The sequence below is a fragment of the Alligator sinensis genome, unplaced genomic scaffold (assembly GCF_000455745.1).
Source record: "Alligator sinensis unplaced genomic scaffold, ASM45574v1 scaffold412_1, whole genome shotgun sequence".
NCBI lineage: Eukaryota > Metazoa > Chordata > Crocodylia > Alligatoridae > Alligator > Alligator sinensis.
In genome coordinates, this window is record NW_005842474.1 from 155007 (window position 1) to 166279 (window position 11273).

General features: G+C 41.4%; 1 long non-coding RNA gene across 1 annotated transcript; it reads left to right on the plus strand.

Annotated features, from left to right (window-relative positions):
* Positions 1-8470: 8470 nt before the first annotated feature.
* LOC102388706 lies at positions 8471-10898 on the plus strand. The gene is made up of 3 exons (XR_324678.3): positions 8471-8548; positions 9106-9298; positions 10768-10898. It is a non-coding gene; the product is annotated as an uncharacterized LOC102388706 (long non-coding RNA).
* The last annotated feature ends 375 nt before the right edge of the window (positions 10899-11273 follow it).

Sequence of the window (11273 nt, forward strand, 5' to 3'; positions counted from 1 at the left end):
GCTATGTAATATGTATGACTCATTTGGAAGGGATAAAACTTTTTCTTCTTATGTCCTTGTCCTAAACTACATGTCTTTTCCAAATCATGCACAAGCAGTGGCTCTTTCTGTTGCTGCAGCCAGGTCCGCCTTCATGCAAGTCTCATCAGGGATTCTGCAAACAAGTAAGTGCTCCATAGTCTGCACTTCAACACACACACCTATATTTGTGCCATTAGAGTAGCCCCATTTGATCACGTTTGTTTTTGATTTTCCAGTTTGTATCTGCAGATGATTCAGGCATCGCCATGTTGGCCAGTCTAGATCAGTCCCTCTTTGAAGGTCCTCCTGAGTTTCAAGGTCCATTTCAGAGCACCTGATTGTGCATAATCTTTTCTTCCATAACTTGTTGTGCCCTGTCAGCTGTTGTGTCCAATAGTGCAACACTGGTCTCAAAATTATTTCATGCTTTAAGTCATTTAGTTACTTCTGTGAATCATGAAGTGGATGCCTGGGGTCTTCCATCTGCCTTGATCCTTCTTTTTGGCTCACTACCTTTCTTCTGTTACCAGGTGGTGTAATACCATTAAGTACAGGCTATGCTTCAGTGTTTTTTCATGACGGCTGTGTAGCAGGCACCACACTGAGCTGCATATTTCACTGGGATACAGGCAGCCAGCACACACCACAGACAGCACATCCCTGACTGGGAGCACAGCATACAACGAGCCTGCACTCCCAGAGCAGGCACTGATGTGCTTCCAGACAGGCAGCTGGCATGTGGCAGACATTTCCTGGGCTCCACACCTGGATCAGGGCAGGGACCAGAAGCTCAGTCCCACGTGGGTTTGGGTGGCAGCCCCAAGAGGGAGCCAGCAACCGATGCACAGAGCACCACCTGAGGGGCAGAAGCAACAGCTGTGGAGGGTCCCTTAGGGGCTCCTACCACCTGCCAGCAGCTGGCAGCCATGTTGGGGTGAACAAGAAACCTGACCAGCCCAGGCCAATCTGGAAACTCCCACATAAGGATACAGCGACTGCAGGGTTGGGGGAATGCACAGACGGGTGAGGGGACTCACCGCATTTTAACCTGGAGGCAGGAGATCAGGAACCCAAGACCTAGAACTCCGAAACCCTCTGAACTGACACTGGATCACTGTATGATGCAAAGTGATCAGATACCACTAGGGGCTAAGCCACAGTTTGTGACACCCCAGAGACTGGCAGGCCCATATGGGCTGATGCAGCACAGGGCAGCCTCTGAGACTGACCCTGCCTGAAGGCAGCCAGAACACTCACAGGGCCAGAGAAGAGCCTGTGGCCCAGCCATTTCAGTTATTATTGATTTATTTTCCCCCTTATGCGAGCCATGCCCAATGGACCTCAAAACTGATGAATGGATCTAGTAATGAAGGCTAGAACCACACCAACTGCAGACAGCTTGGCAACTTCATTTTCCACCTACTGGCAAGGCAGCCACACAGCAACTGGATACGCTTACCCAGCATCAACTAGCACCCTGAATGTAAAGAGGTGGAGTAAAGGGGAGGAAGAAGCCCCACAGAAGACCCATGCTGACTCTTGCACTAGGTATGTTCTTACTGTAGTAATCTGAGAGGGTGCTTGGTGCACATGCTAGCCTGTTCTTGACAATGGTGAAGTCCTTCTCTTGTAATGTGATTCATAGATCATCAGCATATATAAAGCTCCTCATATTACTCTGTATCGGTGGGTCACTATTATATATGTTAAAAAGAGCACTGCTAGCACATTATCCTGTGGGAGGCTGTATTGGAAGCTCAGTGGCCCTGTTTCTTGCACAGTTCTACGTAAATTGTCTATTCTCCAAAAGAGATCAGATGAGCTTCACTCGGTGGTAGTCATGCACCATACCATAGACTTAGCCAAGCAGCTTTCTGTGGATGACTGTCATCTGCCACCAATAGGCCTACACAAACACAGCCCCTGTTATCATCCCTATCTCAAATCCATCTTCTGTATGGTGGGTTATGTTGAGTATTTGGCCAGTGCAGACCTTGCCTGGTCTAAATCTGGCTTTTTCTGGTAGATGTTGTTGAATATGAGATGAAAGGTGATTGTGAATAGGGTGCTCGTAGAGCTTATAAAGATGGCACAGAGCTGACACTGACCTAAAGTTCTCTGGGCAAAGGCATCTTTCTCTGTCTTTAAGAGAGCTAATATATATATATATATATGGGCTTGTCATCATAGTTTAGGTATTCCAAGTGCTGATAAGCTATTGTTAAAAAGGGGTAATACCCATAACTTGGCTGCACGACTGAAGTGCTTGATCTTCTCCATGCAAATGTCATTGAGTCCAGCTGCTTTGCCATCCTTTGCCAAAGTGATTTATTCCAGCGTCAAGTTCATCCATTGTGTATAGCGTGCTAAACTGATTTTCCTCCAGATCAGTTTGCCATCTAATCCATATATTAAGCTGTTTCTTCAAAGCTTTACCATTAAGTAGAAGCTGGTGAGCTACTCGGTTACTTGTGATGTTGATGATATTTCTGTATTTTTTGGGGTCCTTATTTGGCTTGCAAATGGTTAACCATGCTTTCCTGCTAGTGTGGGTCATATCTATTCCTTTGATCAATTCTTTCCATTTCTGTTGCGTTTGTTCTTGGAGCTTGTTAGTTATGGGTGGCCGTACTGCAATAGGCTGCTTGCAGACATGGGAGGGGAGTGGGGGGGGGACACAAAAAAACACCCCCATGCTTTATTTTAAATCCAGTGCACTCCTGTGTCAGGCACAGCACAAGCCCAAAAGAGTTATCGTGTTAGTTGCACCCACCTTTCCCAATGCCTGTATGAACTGGGCACTTTAGTGGGGACTTTTTGGTGTTTTTATCTAATAGCTGATTGAATCAGCTATTAGATAAGAAGCCCCACTGAAGCACCCAATCTCTATAGACACTACAGAGCTGGGTCAAAGAAACAAGTTGCTGCTTCCAGTAAAGCACAGTTTGGTTTGGTTTTTCCATATCTTTCAGCACCCTTAGTGTCTTCTGAGAAAGGACATCTTTGAAACATTTGCTGGTATCTTTTATATTCAGCTGCAGGCATCTGCATTGTCAATGTATACATCTTTTGGAGATTTTGCACAGTGCCTTCACAAAGAGATTATAGTTATGCGATGTGGTTATGGTTTGATGTGTCATTGTTTTTGTCAAGGTCTTAAGAAAGAAGACTGGAGAGGATTTTCTGAAAATTGAAGTGTCTACATGTTGGTACCATATTTGGAGCAATGGCTGTTGTGACACTGATAGTAACTGGTCTGTGCTGTGTTGGGGGGGAATGGGTTCCAGCATATATTTTTTGCACATAACTTCTATATTGCTGTCAACAAAGGTGAGGTCTGGGTTATACCTTTGTCTCCATCAGGAGCTAGTCAAAGACCCAGGTAACTTCATTGGGGCTAATGAACAAATGTTATTGAAATGTTGTCCACATTGCTGGGGAAGATTTCAATGTCATTTTGTTGTTCAAACCATTAGGAAGTAATGACAGATGTATTGAGGCTAGAATAAGAAATATTCAAAGTCAAAAAAACACTTTTTCACTAATTAAAAGGAAAGCATTATACTAATATTACTTTCAAGTGAAAACTTTTTTCTCTTATAAAGGATAAATGCAGCTAACAAGGTGTCAATCCAGAGTAGTAATTGGGAACAATTTCTCTCTCATTCTTTCTTGAGACCAAAGGTCAGTGGCCCAGTGGATTCTAAATTCTGGGCCTCACCGCTATCCCTGGCTTCTTTCCCTCGGCAGTGAAAGGAGGAGGTCTGAGTCTCTTTTGAATAACCTCTAGCCATTTGGAGGCAAAATGGACTCAAAGAGAAACATGCCTATTAGTCTAGAAAGAAAAAAAAAAAGATGCCATAACAAAGAGCCTTTAAGGAAGAAAAGAAAAACTAAAAATGGTTACTCTAAAAGCTACAAAGATACATTCTTTAAGTTTCAAATACAATAGTCGGTTTGTGTCTTGGGGAATAAGTGACACCTCACTTCCTTCACCTTAGACATCACACAAAAATACATGAAACTAGAAAACAAATTCAACATATGCAGATTCAAGTCACAATATGCTCTCAGAAAACATAAATGCAACTATCACTGAACTAATAACAGAAGTTAAATGTGTCAGACTAATTCTCCAGCAGTTTCTCATATAGCACACCTTTTATCAGCCTGTGGCTTGTGACCCAAACGTGGGTCACAAGAATATACGAAAGGATCGCAAACAAACTTTTAAAATGGATTCTCCTTTAAACAAGAAAAATGCCATAACTTTTCCCTTATAGGCTGGCAGAGTTCCAGCCTGTGAGGAGCTGCTTGGGGCCCCCCAATGCCCACACACGGGCCTGGGGGTGAGGGGCAGTGGGCTGGGACTGCCTACTGATGTTTACAAATAGGCCCTGGTACAAAAAAAAAAAAGATTGAGACCCACTGATTTAGTGGATTGTGTGTGTAAGAGACACTCTAAATTGGGTCTTATACTGTTGATTTTTCCTTTGTCAGAAAAAGTTAAATAGAGAGTAACAAACATGCAAGCTTATATTTTTTTTGAGTGCTCCATTTCTTTAATTCTGGATGAATACTGCCCAGTAGAGCTGCTTCCTTCCACGTCAGCCTTCCTCAACTTTTAAATATACATACACACAGGCTTCTCTCACTTTATGTGGGTTCTGTACGTGGGAAATTGCTCTTGTGTGATGACCCTTTTTATACCAAAAATTCATTATATCAAGGTAAATTCACTTATGCAATTGGCATGGTGGAAACCCCAGTCAGCTGCTTTATGTGGTGCATAGAGGGAGTGACATGCACCAAAATATAGTCTCCTGTGTGGATCTGTGTTCCTCGCTCATTGCCTGCGACATGTGTTTCTGTAGTTGCCATCCCCCTTATAATAATATTCACCCCCCACCTTTTTTTTTTCTTTAATTCTCAGACTGCTAAAACCAGACAAGGCGACCATCAGGGATGGGGCGATCAGAGAGGTTCTGCCATGAGTGTCCAGAATCCCCACAGCCCCTACTGCAGCAGGGATTTTTTTTCTAAGTGCAGAGAGGCTGGAGCTGGGTGGGGCAGCCATGGGGGACTTCTTGCACAGCTCCCCCCACCCAGAGAGATGCAGGCACAGCCAAAAGACCTCAGTACAGTTGAGGTCTTGGAACATATACCTATTTGTTACATTGTAAAGTGGGTTCTATTTATGCAAATTTGAGTTATGTGCTGTTTTCCAGGAACATATGTACAGCATAAAGCAAGGGAAATCTGTACACAAAAGTTCATAGGTGTTTACGGTAAAATAAATATACAGCAGATGCATACATTCTTTAATAAATAATGTATTAGAGTTACAGGAAGATGGAAAAAAAAGAAGTGATCCTGCCTCAGCAGGGAGTTGGACTAGATGACCTTCTGAGGTCCCTTCCAGTCCTACTTTTCTATGATTCTATAAGTAAGGAGAGTGGATGGATTTTGTTTTTAAAAGATGCCCACTCCCAGTTTAAAATACTGTTTTCGTGTGTTTTTTAAAAAACAACAAGCCTGTACTTGTTTAATACTTGGATGGATTATGAGAATATGCCTACTGCTCTAGTCTAATTCCTTCTTTGCAGAATCAGTCATTGCTTATGAGTTACCAGTAATATCATGCTTTTGGGTAACGTTATGCACACACACGCACACACACACACACACACACACACACAAAAAATTCTGGATGGTTTCTGTACTTGGTATTTTAAACCCCAGAGCTCAGATAAGCAGTTTTGGGATGTAGAGTTATCTTGCAGCTGTCTTTCTATTACTATTCATATTTGTTAGTTTTATTATTCGCCAAGTCACAAAAGTATTCTTTAAAAAGACACAAGGCACCTGCTGCTATGAGGAGTTACACTCTTTGACTATCTTGTTTACACTGTAAGTGATTTTGTATGGTCATCTTGATGCTTATAAGTAAATCAAAATTATTAGCATTTTCTCCCAATTTTCTTTTTTCCTAAATACAAAAGACCTGGGCCTCAAACATGCATAAGTTCACCAAAAATACAATATAGAATCCCTGTTTTTTTAATATTTTTCCCTGCTTTTTCCCCCCACTACTTCAGTAAGAAATCTTTTTTCTATTCTATGTTACTAGTTGACTGTACAAGTAGTAGGAAAGAGTAAGTATGAGAAACACTTTCCATCTCAAGCAACCCAATTTTGGCAGTATTTATAATTGCATATAAACATCTGCACTCCACCATCCTCCAGGGTTTCTCACTACATTCTTCTGGCCAAGGAGAACTATCTTCTTTTGGAACCTTAAGTTACCATTTTATAAATGGGACAGAGCGTGACTGAGTGTCAAACTCTGGGCTCTAGTACAACAGCATAAAGTAGCACTATTCTGGTGCTAAGCTGGCCAATTATAAGATTTTTCATAGTCAGTGTATTAGGCAACTTTTAATTATGCTGTGTACTCCAGGACTAACCCAAAGAATAAATATTGACAGAAGGGCAAAGTTGCTTAGTGCTATTTAAGAACTGTCTATTAGAAATGCCATTTTTCAATGTTTTGTTACCTACTTTGAAAACATCTGGCTGTAAGAATCATTGCTAACTGTTGCACCTTTAGGGGTCTGCCACCCTGGCACCTGGTGCTCCCCCTGTGGTCCAAACCCACCTTGTTTGAAACCCCCACCTCACCTCCAGTTTCTTGCTTGCCACAACTTCGATGTTAACTTGGTTTGTTGGAGAGGTGGTCCCTAGGGTCAGAGTAGCTTCACCAATTTGTTCCCAGCTAGATCCACCTGGGGCCTGTGCTCTACCGTTGAGCACTTCCCCTTTAAGTGCTCCCTCAAACTTCCAAGCACCTGCCATGGCTACAGCTATCACATCATTTTTCTCCTTTCTCTCTGGCCAAGGCCTCAGCCCACTGTCTAAGACCTCAGCTCCCAAGCATAAGTCTCAACTTGGCAGCAGCCCGTCCTAGGGCTCCCATTTCACCCCACCAGCCTCAGCTCCTCTGGCTTAGGGCTATCTTCTGGTGCATATAGTGGGGAATGCCATCCAGGCACTACTAAACCCTACAACAGAACCACCAGCATTCCTGGATCTTACAGCTGCATGTCCAGAAATGCTCTCTCATGTCCAACACATCAAGCGTCCCAATTAAAGATATGTAGGAGAGACCAAACAACAACTGCGCACCAGAATGAATACACACCAGAAATCTGTTAAAGATAAGAATACCCAATTACTGGTGGGGGCACCTGTCTTACAAAAGACACAAAAGCACACTCTCTCGCCATTCTCTCAGTTTTAATCCTCAAAGGGAACTCACACAATACTTTTCACAGATGAGCCTATGAACTTCACTTGGTCAACATCCTGGATATAAAAGCCATAGACTATATATAGACATTGGATTTATAACACACTATAACCTGCTAACATCTGACTCCCCAGGTACCTCTCCATTATTTACCTGCTACATTCATCCCCCTTGTCTTCCCCCTCCCCCAGCCTGTCTCTCACCCACTAAGTCCTCAATTTACATCTTTACTGACTGGCTTTCTTACATGCATACCAGCCTCTGGCTTCTTTACTATTCATTCCATCCAGGAAGAGCACACACCACGTGCAGATGCTTCTTCAGCCTGATGAGGGTTTTTAAACCCCAAAAGCTTGCGAAGAAAATGTTTTCCAACTATTTAGTTGTTCTAATAAAAGATATAGATTTAACCAAAGCATCTCATCTACCCAGATACCCCCCAACCCATAGCTACCTCCTCCCCTGAAGCCACAACAGCCCTCTGCTCTCAAATTCAAAGTGGAACAGAAATGCAAGCAAGCTGCTCTAAAACAAAGAAAAGTCTTGTTCACTCAAGACTCATGTTGTCCCCAGGCCATACCCTCCTTTAGAGCTATCTCACCCCAGCTCCCCTGGGTTGCCTGCCTGCCTTCAGCAGCCCTTCTCTCCTGGAAACTCATCTCCCCACCACTTGCAGAGGCAGATTGCCCCTTGCATAATCAAAGACTGGGTTTATGCCCAAGGCCAGCCTTCTTCCATCCATGTGACCAGATCTCCTGCACCCAGGAACCAGATGCAGTTAATTGCCTTGTTAACCACTTGGTTTATTTAATCCTTGGCTCAGGTCATCTGCCTAACTACTTGCTGCTTTTCCTAGCCCCAGGTTTTCTACCTTCCCCTGCCTCCTTGTTACACTAAAATTGGACATATTTACCATGTACACCAAATGTTATATTTAAAGAATATTAAGCAGGTTTCAAAATCAAGTACTAAATAATTAGGAAATAGCAAAATTAAGATACCTGTGCAACTTTCATTTGGCAATGCATCTATTCTGTGGGCTATAACAGCTGAAGCCCCAACAGGTGCTTGGAAACTTGAGGGAGCACTCCCTTAAAAGGGAAATGTTAGGCGGCATCCCTTTTAATCACACAATCAAAAACAAGATTTTCTGCAGGACCTTTTTGAAAGGGATGAGATCTTTGGAAGAACTGAGCTTCAGAGAAGTAGCATTATGATGTGAAACCTGCTTTGGTTTAGTCTTTTTGCCTCATTTACTAGTTAACTTTATAGATGATTGCTAATAGTTGTCTTTTCATCATGTGTGAGCTCTTCTATCTTATGTATCTAGAAAGTGAAATAAACACATTGAGATTTTATTTTATACTTACCCAGTCAACAATTAAGGGGTCTTAAAAGCAGCACTGTCACTTTGAATGCATGGTGGCGAGCTTTTAATGCCAGTTTTCTATTACATGACCAATTTTTTTGGATGGTTCTGGGGAGATTTCTATATACAATTTATTGCTGAAAAAAAAAGTTTGTCAGCAATCTGAGAATTAGGCTTGGAGCTCTAGAAAAAATTGTGAATCAAGAATGCTGTGGTAGCACAGATCATCAACCATTTAAGTCAAAGATGATCCAGCTTTTAGCTATGTAGGAAAACCTTATTCCAAACTTGCTATATGAAAAGTGACAGTCTTTGGAAGCAAGCTGAACACAGCACTTAATGATTCAGCTAAATAAAGCTCTCTTAATGCCTACCAGGACCACAAGTATTCTCATTCTCATTTCAGCTATAATCTTGAGGAGGATGTTTGCACATAATGAAGGAAACCACTGAATGGGAGTTCTATTAATCAAATCTTTTCTGGTCCATCAACTGGTAGACATATACCTACTATCAATATAAAACTTAAGGTTGATCCAAGATGGTAAACCAAAGGGGACACATGACAAAGAGAAGAAACCACCTCTACTTAAACAAAGGTTAGAAAGAATGCATTCTAAGCAGCTAAATGTGTGTCATGAATATCTTCATTCTATTCTCTGGTTATTCATTTTCTGCTCTCCATATTTTAAGCCCTAAGAGATTAAACAATTGTCATTGCGAGGTAGAAAGGTATTTTCTGAGTTATTGCAGGATAACAAGATTGCATTCCTGCAGGCCAGTACATGTTGTCATTTTCAGTTGCCATTGTTTAATAGAAAGAATAGCTCCTGGGAATCTGCAGGCTGACATAATGCTCCCTGTCATGGCAGTCTGGAAGAAGAGGGCTGTCAACAGCATACTATAACTCAGTGCTTTGTGGAAGTATCCAGACAATGCTATTCTAAACAATTCTGCCTCTGATTGCTTCTCCATGAATAATGATGGGTTTTATTTGCAAACATGACAAATGTGCTTATGAATAAGTGGATCACAAGAAGCCTAGCTGTATAAAACCTGATTTTTCTGATTTTGCTTACATCCTTAGTAGAGCAAACAACAGGTAAAAGAATGCACATATTTTTTCAAATCTATCATGCTTTGTTTTGTTTGGTGGTAAAAAAAAAAGGTGTTCCTGGGTGTATTTTGTATCTAAATAGTTTTTATATGCAGTGAAGCTTTAGAATAGTTTCAAAGGCAGTAGTCATAATGAACCCAGGAGGTATACCGTATGGAAAAGCTAAAAAAAAATGTCATTCACAGAAAAAGTATTGCCCAGCAGCTCTTCCAGGCAGATTTGATCCTACAGTGATGTTGAAGATAATTGCTCAGGCTGCTTGCCTGCTGCCCTCTCAGCATGTCCTTTTGTACAACTTATTTTTCTCTGTCATATGAAGGCACTTCTATTTTTTTATTCTGCCATTTGATTATCCTGTAGCTTTCCAACTAAGTCATTACTGCAAGTTGGAATGAACCTAGCCAAGGAAATCAACTTTAATTTTGCCATGGGAAGTGCATCTGAAGCAATGTTGTATTTTCCTTCAAATGTCAGTGATATTACAAAAGATGAATAAGCTAATATTTTACCAACTGCTATTCTCCTTTGGTATTTAAGTTTAATTACTAGTATGTTCTACCATAAAAGAAACATTCCTATCTAATCCTGATCTCCTGAACTTATATTCATCAACCTGATGTCTGAATAGCAAAAATGCTCCTCCCTCTCTTTCTCTGAGAAATAACTCAGGTTGGGTTGCTGGCAAAATATAAAGGAAACGGGCTCACCTGCAAGCCAAGGTAAGAGCTTAAAATATTTTGATTAAATGGTGGAGAGTTATCAGATCATGTTCATTAAAGGAGAGAAACATTTTGGAGGCAAATAGTCTAGAAACTTCATCAGCTAAGAAATACCTGGATTTTCAGTGTATTTATCAATGGAAAATCATGTTTAGCTGTACTTTGGTAAACTAAGCTTCACCCCTGACCTCTTCCCCCCCTCTCCCCCCATCAGTGCAGTATGTATTTTTAGTTCTTTTACAGATTGAGGCACTGAACTGGGACATGAAGAAGTTATGAAATTGCTCTGGATTCTGAAGATGGAGGCAGAATGGGAAAGAATTCAGTAAACCAAATTCCACCCCTGCATCAATGAAAAGAAAGTGATACAAATTAAGTGTACATGACTGAATTTCACTTCTGCAGAATTCATCCTGTGAGCCAATACTGATTATATGGGTGTGAATGTGAAAAACATGTTTTGTTCAGCTTCAGGTTCATCATTAAAAGCATCCCAAGAAGTACAGAAGGCTTTACAGTATAAATGTGCTAAAGATTTATTAAAGTGATGAATCCTTCTTGGGATCTTTCCCACTGTGTAGTCTTCAGCTGCTACAGCAACAATGGAAACATTTTTCTCTAAGAGATATACAAAGACCCCTGATGAGAGATGAAGGAGGAACAACAAGAGCCAACATGTTTTTTAAAATAACAGAACAAATTATGCCTTGGCTGGGCACTGCCAGCATCTGTTTATTC